Raw genomic sequence first — 14,855 nt, 5'->3', positions numbered from 1 at the left:
GAAAATTAGTGAAATATAAAAAAAAGGTTCTTAAAGCCCCCTTCACACAACAAAAAATTATATATGTAATAAATAAACTGAAGCCAACCAAGGCTCCCAGTCCAGATTAGTATACAGCAGACTTTTCAAGACCTTTATCAAGAATTTATCAACCATCCTCTTAAAACTTTTCACTTATATTAGACAGCATGGTAGTACTGACCAGTATTTAAGTAATTCAAAAACAATCTTTAATCCAAAAAAATAATTTTGATAAATCCAATCCTCTCAATTTCATTGATTAATTTGGATATAAAAATTATGGCCATACTGTTACCAGAGAGACTTAAGAAAGTTCTGCCTAAGATTACATCATTTGAGCAAGCTGGCTTTATGAACTATAGGCAGACTTGGGGCAATATTTTGACATTAGATTCAATGATTCAACTCCTTAAACATGATAGAAGTTCATGATATGCCTTCGTATTGGATGTGTGTAAAGCATTTGATATAGTTGATTTAAATGTTTTATTTGTAACACTGTCTTATTATAATATGCCAAAGAAATTTATTGATATGATAAAGGTATTCTATAATAATTCATTTACATCTCTTTATATAAATAAAACCATTTCAAATCCTATTAGGTTTTTAAATGGGACCAGGCACTGCCCTCTATCCCTTTAACTTTTGAATTTATATATTGAACTCCAATTCTTATATATGTGTGTGTGTATATATATATATATATATATATATATATATATATATATATATATATATATATATATGGATTCCATACATTTGGTCGAATTTCACTTAGTCGAAAATGATTCCAGGCATTTCACTTCACTTGACTGAAAGCTCACTTGGTCGAAGTTCATTTGGTCGAAAATGGAATATAGCCCCTGCCCCACTGCGGTGCAACCCTGGAGTGAGAATATTAAATAAGGGGGTTGTGGGGGGGCACAGCCCCCCACATTGGGGGGTGTGGGGGTGTAGCCCCTCAGAGTATGCCAATAGTTTTTACTAGAGATATATAAATATATATATATATATATATATATATATATATATATATATATATATATATGTATATCAATGCATTTCTAATGGATCTACCTTCTTATAATAGTGAATACATTCAATTTATGTGGGGCGGGGGGGACTGTGCCAAGGCCAGCTTACATGATGTTGGAAGACTACTGGTCCTCAAGTAAGTTTCAGCAGTCTGATAAATCATAGGACTCAGTATTTTCTGACAATACAAGAAAAAATGAGATGGATCTGGGTCCAAGCTGCAAGATGTAAGGAGCATACATGAAATCTAAGACACCGTCTCCTTATTATTAGGAATCCCAAACCCCCACTGCAAAAACTAAGTAGTATCACAATTCCAGATAACGGGGATCTTGAATACACTAGGAAGGGCTTTGACTGGAATGAAGGCAATTAGATCTGTAAAGAAAAGAGAGATGATTCACATTCTGAGGACTAAAAAAATAACTTCTCTTTCACAAGGTAAGCTGGACAGCCGAATAGTCACAATACAGCAAAAACAAAGCTGCTCACTAAAATGAAACTGAGATATAATATCAGCAAAAACAAATGTTATTGTATCTGTAACTGTTTTTTATTGTATTGTATAATTTCATGGAGCTTTTCTCCCTGGACTGCCACTGAAAAAGGGCTATTTTGTTAGCTCAGTCAGAATATTCCTGGTCAACAAATGTAAAATAAATGAATAATAATAAATATATCCAGAAAATAGAAACATCACTCACTTTCCATTCTCAACTATCACTCTTGCAATCGTATGGGATTCGCTAATGTATAGTCGTGCATATGTACCATATTGTGACTTACTCATTTTTTGTGAAAGCACTTTTCAATGAGTGCTACAGAGATTTGAATGTTCTACAGAAAGAATTGCTGATTGCTGATACAGCTCCATGAAACCCAAGACATTGTTTTTAGCAAATATGTCAAGTGGTCTACAGGTCAGAGTTTATTACTTCCTACCTGTGATTGAAAAACTACACTTCTGCTACTGTTGCCATCATAGGTTCATAGGTGTTTACTAGGCTAATGACCACAAGGGTATTTTTAAGCCTAGCCATGTATCCCAAATCTTTAACAAGTTCTAATACCCTTGATAAGTGTAAGCATGGGCCTGGGACATTAACCATTTACAGTTTACCTGTGTCTATTAGAGACAGAGGAAGTTTTTAAATAACCTCTTGTTCAGGAATAGGCATTTATTTACCTTTTAGTATAGCTGGAATTCATGCATTTGTGCCTTGTAAATATTATGTTCCACATCTGGTCTGCTTCCTTTTTATTTAATTAAATAGTTCATAAAATAAAATAAGGTGAGGAAGTTTAGGACTAAAGATATGGGAAACAGAGAGAGTACAGGACCAGGCTGCTACAGGAGACAAAGTCATTGCAAAACAGAGCATTCTCATTTCTTCACTGATATGTACTCTCACTCTACCAACATCTGGCAACACGGACATCAGCCAACAGCTGATTTCACTCATCTTTTGATAAAACTCCAGTCAGTTGGCAGGATGATATGCCACATGAAATGTTGTCTTCCTCCTAGAAATTCTTAATACCTTGTTGTGTCATGTATAATTAACCTGATGCCGAGAGCAGCAGATTTTACCACGTCTTCGTAAGTTATTCTACAATGCACTTCTATGCCAATTAAGCTTAATATATGCACTAATACACTAAGAGCTGAGAGTGAGTGAAGAGAAATAAAAATAAAAGCATATGGCCAGAGTCCATTGATATCATTCCATATCTTGGGTATTATCTGGGATTTCTTTGACACTTTTTCTAATGTCAAATTCTTCTTTGACATTTTTTCTAATTTCATTTAAGACAGTAGAACATACCCATGCTGATATCCTTGTATTACATTTAAAGATTAGTGCTACTGCCCATCAATTCATGTTATTATAATATCAGTTAACTTTGTCTAACTGTTCCATTTTCAGGCCTGCCCATCTCCTCACTCATGGACTGGAAAGCATTTGATTCTGTCAGTGGTATTCACTTCATCTACTACATGGATGCCCTCAGCACCCCTAACTCCATCCATCTGCTACATAGCCACATCTTCTTCAGCACCCACTATCTGCATTATTCTGCTTTAGAAAATGTGCTACAGATCTGCAGCCCCATAATCGTCAACATTTAAGAAAAGGTTGAAAGAACATACAATATGAATGTGACTGAATTAGAGATGATGGTGAATCTCAAACGTTGCTTAAGTGTCTTTTGCAGTTAGTCTGCACTTTACTTTATAAATATTGTGTATACCTACACATGTGCATATCATAATGTACTGTACATTTGTTATGGTGTGTTACTAATGCTGCTGTTTGTTTGTGGACATCTGTTATAGTATGAAAATAATTCTGGTATTTATTTGTAATCTATCTTGTGACCCTGGTAGCAAATGAAAAGGGACCTGAACCATTCCACCCACCTAGTTATCAAACATACACACAAACCAATGAAAGGCAAACAAATAACTAAAAACATATAGCAATCCTTTTAAAGACCTGAGTCAGTAAGCTGATATAAAGAATACTAACTTCTTCATAAAATGAAATGAAGACCACATATGTCCTGCATAACAATCACTGTTTCCATCCCGGAATGGAACAGCACATTGCATTACTAAAATTTGTAACTTTTATACCTGTAGGGTAAGGGATACACTAATATGTACATTTTAGCTATTTGCTAGTTTGTTAAGGCATGCTACAGATGTAGTTCCTGTGGAAAGGTTTGGCATTGGGGATGATAGTGAAATCACTGGATGTCTGTCCTACAATTATTGCTCCTCCTCCTGTAACAGGGTTCCTGGAACCTCCTCACTACATTGCAGATCACCTCAAATTTGGAAATTTGGAGAATGTTGACACAGAAGAGATTTTGTCAAATGGGCAAATAACTGACTATATATGTGCTTATATATGTGTATATATATATATATATATATATATATATATATATATATATATATATATATATATATATGGGTCTACCTCGACCCAATGAAATTATGTTTCAGCGAAACGTAATTAGGCGAGCTCTATTTCGTGAAAGTGCATTTTTGCCAAAATGCACTTTCGTGAAAAGTCACCTAAGCGAACAGCAACGGGGGCTGTTGCTTAGATCGCAGCACAGTGGGGTAAGGGAATATTCCCTTTTCCCCACTGTAGTGTGATCTCAGAGTGAGAATATAAAAGTAGCAGGGCGGTGCAGGGGGTTGCCCCCCCTGCTTAAATATGGTTAGTGTTGTGGTTTTTTTTTATTTTGTTTGTTTTTTTTTTTGTTTTCGTTTAATTTGTTTTTTGCGAAAGTGCATTTCGCCAAAAGTGCACTTTCGCGAAAAACAGCTCACCTTATTACATTTCATTGAAACATAATTTCAATGGGTCAAAGTAGACCCATATATATATATATATATATATATATATATATTATAAATATATATATATATATATATATATATATATATATATATATATATATATATATATATATATATACAGGTATATATATGGATCCTAGTCAGTTGAATGATTATACATATAGTAAAAAAGAAATGTCGAGACCAGAAGAGAGAACATCCACAATATCGACCAAATGCCAGCAGAAGAAAAGGTTGGCAATGATATGTGGGAGATCATGCAAGAGCAGGGGATAAGATATTTGACCTTTTATTGCTGTTGTGCCATATCAGAGTTGGTATAAATAAATAGCAGGGGTTGTGGAGGGAGACGGGGTCTTGCTTCCTGCTAAAGCATGTTTGTGTGTGTGTGTGTGTGTGTGTGTGTGTGTGTGTGTGTGTGTGTGTGTGTGTGTTTGAGTATGTATATTTCAATATGTTGGGTGTTTGCTCTTCTGATTTCACCATTTTGTTGTTCAGCCACATGTATGGTTTATCGTTTATGTTTATTTTGTTACTGCCTATAGTGGGTTTAGCTCTGAGGTTGTGAATTTGGTTAAACACTATTGGAACTTTTTGCTTAGGTTTAGAGATTTGGTTTATGTATTTCCACATTTTCTGTGTATTTCTTATAGAAGGGGGAGGAATCTGAGGGATATGTCGGTTCATAATTATTTTTGTTTACCTGATTTGACTCTTTCTAAACCTGTTGACTTTTTGGGCACTTACCCATGTGGGCGGTGCTGTATTTGTCAGTATATTGTAAGGACATTTTATTATGTGAATGGAATTTCTGTTTTCACTTCTGGTTCTTATACTTCTAAAACTAATGGCACTGTTTATGCTCTTAAATGCCCTTGTGGTTTAGTGTATATTGGTGAGAGCAAAATGAAATTTAAGATTAGATTTCAGGAACATGTGAGAAATATTAAACAAGTTAGGGAGGAAAGTCCTATTGCTTCTCACTTTGCACAATTCCATAATTCTGATCCCAGGGGATTAGAGGCATCTATTTTAAATAGAATTTCTATGAATCTATGTTCTGAGAATGCATTTAAAAGAAAGCTTACTTTTAAGGAAGACATATTTATCTTAAAGTTTAATACTTTATATACAAATGGTCTTAATCTGGATTGTAATTAGAAAGTGCTTAGTTAGTTGAAAGTGTCCTGTTATTGGTTGTTTTATAACTGAATTGTGCATTTATATAGGTGTTTTAGCAGTGTATGTTATACTCCTTAAAGACTTTCTGCCGGAGCACCAGAGAGTTAATAGACTGTGTGCTTTTATTTTTTGAATGGTTCTTGCCATTGGTCTGGTTTTACTTTGGACTTTTTTTTGTTTTCTGCTTTTTGAGTGGTTATTTTTACATGTATGGTTTATCAACTGAACTAGATCCACACACACACACACACACACACACACACACACACACACACACACACACACACACACACACACACAAACACACACACACACACACACACATACAACATACATGTATGTATATTATTTTCCTTGTTTGTTAAGCAGGTAAACTCACTAGGCAAGTGTCTCTTTTCAGAGCTGACTTAAGAGCACTGTCTGCTTAAGACACATGCACAAGTCACATAATAAGAACGTAGAGATTAATGGTTTCACACTCAGGAGTGCAAGATGAAGCCTGTTTGCAACTCATTGCCTTAGTTTTCTGTGCTAAACTTCAATAAAGTTCTTTTAAAATTTAAATGATAGGTCATGTGACATTAATTAAGAAAATTAATATGATGTCTTTTTACTTTTTATTTACACGTGAAGAAGCAGTCAGTGAAAGCGCTTGTGTTTGTATTTGGTACCATTACATTTCTTAGAGAACTGCAGCCTTGCCTCTGCCTGTTTGTCTACAATATTAGTTGTTTCTTTTCTCTAGCAGAGGCACCTGGATATCGTTGGTTTGTTTTACAACTGTTGCAAATAGAGTAATTACAAACTGAAAGCCTCTTTTGAGGCTGTCTAGGAGTTTGTATTCAGTATGATGGGGTTCATACTTCCTAATTTCAAACAACTTGTCTAGTTTTGTTTTCAATATTATTTGATAATGAAATGGAGTTATTTCCTTTTCAAGGTGACATTAATGTAATAAGCCAGAAGATTGTTTTTATTCCTAGTTACACACGTGTGTCTTGAAAGAAATCCTCTGCGCTGAAGCATAGCCATGATGTTAAATATTTATATATTAGATTTAAGCAATCTCTAACAAAACTATTGTTAATAGATTGCAGTTAAAACTCTAATAGGCATTCCCTATATATTATGTCTCAAAGCTGCAATTTTTAAAAGTTTCCTATATAAATTCTAACAATTTTAACTGGGTGAATTATGCACACACCAAGACCCAATCTATTCAGTAAGTGGTCTTATCAATTTCTTAGACAAAAGAATCAAAAACTGCTGTTATTTGTTTTTATAGTTTGTAGATTGTCCCTTAAAAATTGTACAGCATTTCCTGATTGTATAAATAACATTAGACTCTAATTAAAACAGTCTATCTCCAGTCACCCCAAGTTCATTAACTGAGTATATAACAGGCAAAATGTGATGGTCAGTAGTATAAGGGATATAATTATTATTTTTTTTCTGTAATGTAGTACATTTACTATGTTAAAGTAAACATTGATAGCTCTGGACCAATTAACTGTTCATCAAAGAAGTTCTGCAAATTATTGTGCCCATTGAAGTTAAATGCCTCCTATTTTAATGTTGTCTGTAAATTTGTTATTCCATATATATATATATATATATATATATATATATATATATATATATACAATGGCTAACTTACAAGGTGAACATAAAGATGATAAATAAAAAGGGACTCAAAACATATCTCTGAGAGAACCCACTTTTTACATTTGTTGACCAGAGACACATTTATAACTGTAGCCTTGAATTTTTTATTATACGGGCATATTACAAACCAAGATATAACACACCCATTAACTCCAAGTGATGGTCTGTAATATTTCCAGATGCAGTATGCAATCAATGGCCTTAGCTAACTTTAAATAAATGACATAGCTTTTAGTCCTTGATATTATGAATCAATAAGATTCAACTTACAAAGAGTAACATGGGGAAAAGGTACATTTTAACTCTTGGGATTCTTTGTTACACAGGTAATACTAATGCCTTCCAATATTCCATATACTCTGTTAGGATCTGACTGACTTCATTAAAGTTCATCTGAATCATCTCATAACAGCCTTATGCCAAGATACATATGGGAGGTGCTATAACAAAAAACTTGTTTGTATATGCTTGACTGAGATTAGCACATAGATGTAATCTCAGTCATTTACTCATTAGAAGAATATCTTAATGCTTCAACAAATATGCCCAGCCACTTTGACAGCAGGCTTAATGACTTGTTAATATTTACAAGGAAAATCACAAACTTATTCTCAAGCAGACTAATTTTGTACATTTCCTTATGATTCTAACTACATGCATTCCTACACTCTCTCTAACTCTAATTACGGAACAATGCCTCATTAGCTAGTACAAAGGGAAATGTAGGTAAGGAAAGTAGTCTGCAATGATGATTACATTTCCATTCAGTCTTAGCCACTACAGATGACCCTAGATAAACACATTTATTTAAACATTTCAACAAATCAACTAATGGTCCTGGGAGCTGATATCAGGTAGTATTTCAAACTAACAGTCATACCTTAGTTGATTAAAGTTTTATCAGCATGGAGTAAGAGGTGGGATTCATACCAATTATTCAAATATTCTTTTAGTCATAATACCCCTCTCATATTGTTAATTGCATGCCTACCTTTTGCAAAACCACATTGCACTGGGATGATGAGTTTAGATAACATTTTCTAAAGAAACAGCTCCCATATCCAAATAAAGGACTTAAAATCTAGACAATAAAGTGGCATCGGCCTATAGGATGAAATATTTAATTGAATAATCTTTGGTCTCAAGAATTATAATCATCACCACATGGTACAATGATGCCAGAAAACCTAGATATTTCCAAACTCCTCTTCAAACATCCAACAATTTTTTCAGCATCTCTTTTCTCTGTACTAGAGAGTTGTCTTGTAACCCCAGTTATCCCTGGGCTTTACTGTTATTGTGACTTTACTACCAACTGAGTTTTATAAGTGATCAGAAAATCCAATATTGCCACAAAGATTTCTGTGACTTCAAAAAAAATCATAAAAGACAAATACCTTTTCGTGGTCTACAGAAATGATCTCATGTAGGTGCTGGTAATATTATTGAATTTAAAAAACTGCAATCAGTGCTTATGTCTCTAATAAATTCACACAGAATCTAAAATTACTGTTCATTATGCACTTTAAATAAAACTGCTGAAAATCTTGATTCCTTCTGACTAATGACGTGAATATGTTTCATTAACTAATGAGACATTAGAATTAAAAAGTAAAGCAATATGTTATTAAAACGCAATTACTGAGTATTAAAAGGAATAAAAATACATGTAAGAGTCACACTAAACAGTAATCTCTATTGTATATAAAGTATTCCAGCATCAGTTCAAAACTGTATAATAGAAAAACATAAAAACATAACAAAATGCACACAGTGTATTATTGAATAATGACTAAGAATGGATGAACTTAAAAAACAACAACACTGTATTAAAGTAAGCATACAAACAAGCTGTGAGTATTCAGTCTTTAAATGCACATTTAAGACTGACCACATTGTTCACTCCTGGTAAACTGCAGGCAGTAAAGAGTAATCATTATTTATTTTCCTTAAACTCTAATACATTATCCCTATAACCTCCTCTATCATTTTCTGGCTAATGGACAAAGACATGAAAAACAAACATTTCATAGATACTATACATGTAAGAATGTCTATACAGAACATTCAAAGTAATTTCTCTTTCTCATTGCCTTGGCTGTCCAGAAGGTTTCTCATCCTGAAAAGACAAGCTACAACTATAAAATAAGCCAATTCACAACTAAACAATACGGGGAGAAAAGAAACATGTTTGTAAAGACTAAAATTAGTAAGAATATTTCTAGAAATATAATCATCATACATGATACAAATCCAGAAGTTCCTCCTTTGTTATTTTTAGAGATTTGCACCATATATAGCATGCATTTTAAAATGTGCTTTGAAATTTTTGCCACTCTTATTAATGAAACTTTGACTATCTACTTAATTGGGTCACAATATATGGATTAACTCATACCCCCTACTAATTATATATTCCAACTCTGAGAAGACAAAAACTGGAGAAAATGCCATATCCCCCAACATCAATAATATAGCCACCTTGTGCAAAAGGTATGCATCTGCTTTTTTGACCAATGTATGTTGACAAAACAACTGTTGGCCTCACGGACAGTCAACATACTTAAATGCTTATACATACATACATATATATATATATATATATATATATATATATATATATATATATATATATATATATTTACATACATAAATATTCCCTCACCCCTCACAATATTCCTTTTTAGAAAGGTAGGATGAATACTAACAAGATATAGAAGGGTATAACTGATTCTAGTGCCCTTTGCCTATCATCTTTGTACATCAGTATATCCAAATAATTAGCAGAAAAGATGTTACTACTTATTGCAAAGTAAAGAAAGTATGATGTGTTGTTGAGATACTAAACAAATTATTGGGATTTGCCACTGGTGTATCTCCACATAAAAATATAATATGCAGAGAACTTAAAGTTAATATTTAGAAACATGTTTTTATAATAAAGTCTTCTTACTAGAAAATTAATAATAAACTGGTACAGTTGGATACCATGTCAGCACCCATATGTATGCCCTTCAGATTTTGTTTAGTATCACAAAAATACTACTATTTGATGCCAAATCCATGTTATCGCCAAACAACCATATATCTCTGCAAAAGGAATTTCAACTCTTAAAAACATAGGAATAGACCTCTCTACATTCACTCAATGTGATATCACCATGTATAGCATTTAATGTGTATTTTAGCCAATATATATATATATATATATATATATATATATATATATATATATATATATGGCAGCCACTTTTACGTCTTTAATTTCACTTATAAAATCTAATAAAACTTGAAGACAGACTCTAGTTTTACTCAAAATATTTTAAAATTTACTTTCAATAAAAAACAGTAAGAGGTTCAAACTTAGATTTGCTAGTTGCCATGACAGTGTAGAATGGAAGCTCACACAGTTGTTTGTGAACATGAAGAACACTAAAGATAGCACTCAGGTTAAGAATGTCACCTCTAAGAAAGAACAATGTAATTGATAATCTGTATACCTCTTGGTCTTCTTAATGTCTTTCTCAAAAATGTCTTTGTAAAAGTCAGTTTCTGAATGAACAGAAAGCATTTTCATTATATGCAGAGTCCATTACATGAAAACTAATGCTCTTTACTTGTTTATCTTTATAATTCTCAGTTTATGATAAGTTTCCAAAATATTAATAACAACTAAAAGAAAAATCTGGCCCAGCTAGAGTTTCCATTGTGCGATTCCTTAAACCTAATGTATTAGAGGCATGTGGGATATATGCAAATTACCTTTAAGGACATCAGGTGAAATCACTTGTGTATATCTCATCATATCCTTAAAGGGTCATTTGCATATATCCTATGTGCCTCTAATACAAGAGTTTAAGGAATCACACAGTGGAAACTGTAACTTGGCTAGATTTTTCTTTTAGTTTTTTACCTATTTGCTTGTGTGACTTGTCCATAACAGACTTAAAAAGAAAAATGTCATGGGTATTCAGAACTGTTATATAGCTGAAATGCCTGATGTCCTTAAAGGCAATTTGCATATATCCGATGTGCCTCTTATACAAGGGGTTTAAGGAATCACACAGTGGAAACTCTAGCAGGGCTAGAGTTTTGTTTTAGTTTTTACTGATTGGTTTGTTTGAGTGACTTTTTACTCCTTGTTTTAGTTTGTTAATTGAGATATTTGCAGATACCCTGATGGTTATGGACAGCAGCTGGGTACGACAACCGTGTGTGTCTAAAGGTTAGCCAAACAGTCCACTTATGTTGAGTTGATGAGGTCATAACAAAGCTGAGACATGCATGTCCACTGCTAGTGGAGTTTGCTTTATTGGCCTGCATTGTCCATAACAGACTTAAAAAAAAAAAAAAAAAAAAAATTGGTATGCAAAACTGACATAGAGTTGAAACACCTCATGTTTTTAAAGGATCATGTGCATATATCTCATGTGCTTCTAATGCAAGAGGCTTAAGGAATCACACAGTGGAAAATGGAGCTTGGGTAGCTTTTTCTTTTAGTTTTTACTTATAGGTTTGTCTGTGTGACCTTTTTAGTCATTGTTTAAGTTTCCAAAATATGGATTGACTGTCTCTGCTTATGTGGTAAGTTTTAAAGCATGGACCTTGGTTTGGCTTGAAGAGCTTTCTGAATATCATAATCACACTTGTTTTTTTTTTCTAAAGGGGTATATTTTACGGTGGAAAAGGGTAGGTTAAATATAGTTCATCTGTGTAATGCATTTTTGCTGAAATGCTCACTATTATTTAAAAAGTTATAGGTTCAGCCTGTATGCATATAAGAGCAAATCAATCTACGATTTCCATCTGATTTATGAGACACGGTTCCTTTCCACTTGAACTCATGAAGAAAAATTATGCATACTATAGTCATGTGGTGCTTTGTTTTTAACACAGTCATCTTTTAATTCTTTTGGAAACAAAATAAACAGGAACAGAACTCAGAACGGTACAATAAGCAGGATACATGAATAAAAATAAAGAGTACCGAGCCTGCAAGGCTTAAAAATCAAGTACAAATTTTAATACACCGTAAAACAAAACAAAACAAAGTGACCGCTTTCACGGTGATCACACCGCTTCCCCAGATCTGGTCTTTCTCTCTTTTCCACTTTTTCTGATAGTCTTGGAGATTTTTGAGGTACTTCAAACTGACAAGAGAATTTATTGTAGCTGGATGAAATTCTGAGAAGTTAGTTATTTAACTATTGAGTAAATGCTTTTTAAGAAACAGTTCCATTGTGGAGTACTCACTTGGTTCTATCTGAAAATGTGGTAGCAGAAATTGTTTGTTTCATATATGTTGTTACAATAGTTGTTTATATTTGGAATGAGCTTTTTAGTTTTTATCTTTCTGAGAACTTTTTCCACATTTTGAACTTTTTATTAATATCATATATCTTATTTTGATCCTGATAATATACAAGATAAGGTAACTTTTTTAACATCTTCCATTTGTTTGTAAAACTGTCTTTATCATTAGTGCCAGTGAGAATATTAATCATTCTTAGGCCTTGAGAGGGCTCTTTTAACTTTAAAGCTTTATTGGAAGAAATGCAATGTCTTCATTTTAAAAATATTAGACTCTAACACTTAAAAAAACTTATCTGAATCTAAAACAATTACTGGGATAATATCAGGTACTATGTTGATTTTACCAGCAAAGTTGGTTTTAACAGGCCCTTAACTACATTTCTGTTGTACACTGTTTGTCACTGACATCTCCAATAATAGTAGGGGAATGGGTATTTGTAATATTCGATTTAGTAACTATTGAATGTATCTGGTACTTCATATAGAGAAGCACATTTTAAACCATTGACTGCTACCTTCGGCAGTTTGGGAAGCCATCATTGAAAAAACACCTAGTAATCAGAAATCTTAATCATACTACTCAATTGTATGTAACTTTAGAGAGAACAAATTCTATAAAATGCAAGATTTGAATTTTATCATGTTTCTTATTTTTGTTTTCTTAATATATTGTTAATTTGGCATCTGATTAATTTATATATTGCTTGGGGGGGGTTGTAATTTTTACTGATATTTTTAACTTCTAAATACTTAAGAACAAAATTGTAATAACATAATTTTTTATTTCATAATATGCAGTGGAAATGTGTATTATTAAAAGTTCGTAATGAATGATAATTTCACAATCCAATAAAATAGCATTAAAACTTACTTAAGACCACAACATTTACTGAGACTTTTTAAATTCAACAATTAATGTTATCAGAATCAATACTTGTATTTTTCTACAGCCTGTATGGAGCTGTTCATATTTTATGAACACCTGTATTTTGCCTTGTGGTGATGGAGATGATAAACCATCCTAGCCTCTTGTATTAATCCTACTAAGAGATGTTTGGCTAAGAAAGGAGCAGCTTTGTGCTGTATCTCTTTGTCTAGAGCATGTTAAAGCCCACTAAATATGCACTGAAGGCCTACTATTTATCACACATACCATGTTGTTTAGCTTTCAGCACTGGTTGCTCTGTTTGTATTACATTAATTCTGACTACATGTCACCATAACTTATACTTTAGACTCTGATGTTCTGTTTTTGGTTCAATGACTTTATACCTCAATGTGACTTTTTCTAACTGCACCTGTTTTCCCTTGGAGTATTAACCAGATTTGTTGGCATCACACACACATACATGTTTTCTCTTTCCTTACATCCACTTTGATGTTAATATTAGAAAATTTTGAAGATTCTTCCACAGCTATTCATACAATTTCCATCAGATGTGCTTTGTGTGGTCAGAGATTGAAGATGCTTCTTGCATGAGTCCCAGAGAAGATCTGGGGCAAATACCCCACCCTATTAATTTTTTCAAATCTCATCCTGTATCTCTCAAATCATTGATTCTTCGTAGATACTTTAACAGTGCTAGGTTAAGATGATAATGACTGGGACTGTGTCCATATGTGGTCTCATGTTATTGCATAAAGGACAATGTTATGAAAAAAAATCAAGCAATGTCAAAAGCTTAATGCCTGTTCATCAGTGAGTCTGAATATTGAAATCTGTCAAGTTTAGTGCACACCCCGATGAGGTGTTAGCAGTGACCACAGAACAGGGTTGATTTATTCCTGAAATATACACCCCCATCTGTAAGACACATATCACGTTATATCTTTTCTAGGAATTTATCTTGTATTAGATGCCTTGATGTATTGAGAGAATCTGTATCACCAGGGCTTGCCAGACAATTGAAGTCCAAGCAACGTAATCTTCCCTACTGCCCAGGCAAAAATTAACACATCACTGCTTGAACTAAGTTAGACATTATTTCAGATTGTCTGTATAATAAATGCAAAGTACCCTGTATTCTCTCAAAATAACATCTGACTCTTATTAACAAAACATCAGCAGTGCCCTGGAAGAAATACAAAACTTCTTAATCATTTGCATCAGTAACGGGGATGGTCACTTATCTCCTTTCACATGAGCAATCTGATGAGAAAAACATTTTCTCATAACCAACCTTATTCATTCTTCTGCTTTACAGGAGAGTTACATGTATTTCATGAAGTAAAAAGGCAAAAAAAAGAAAGAAAGCAAAGA

The sequence above is a fragment of the Protopterus annectens genome, chromosome 2.part0 (genome assembly GCF_019279795.1).
Source record: "Protopterus annectens isolate FY-2018-M chromosome 2.part0, PAN1.0, whole genome shotgun sequence".
In the NCBI taxonomy this organism is placed as follows: Eukaryota; Metazoa; Chordata; order Ceratodontiformes; family Protopteridae; genus Protopterus; species Protopterus annectens.
Note: the sequence above shows the minus strand (reverse complement) of the source record.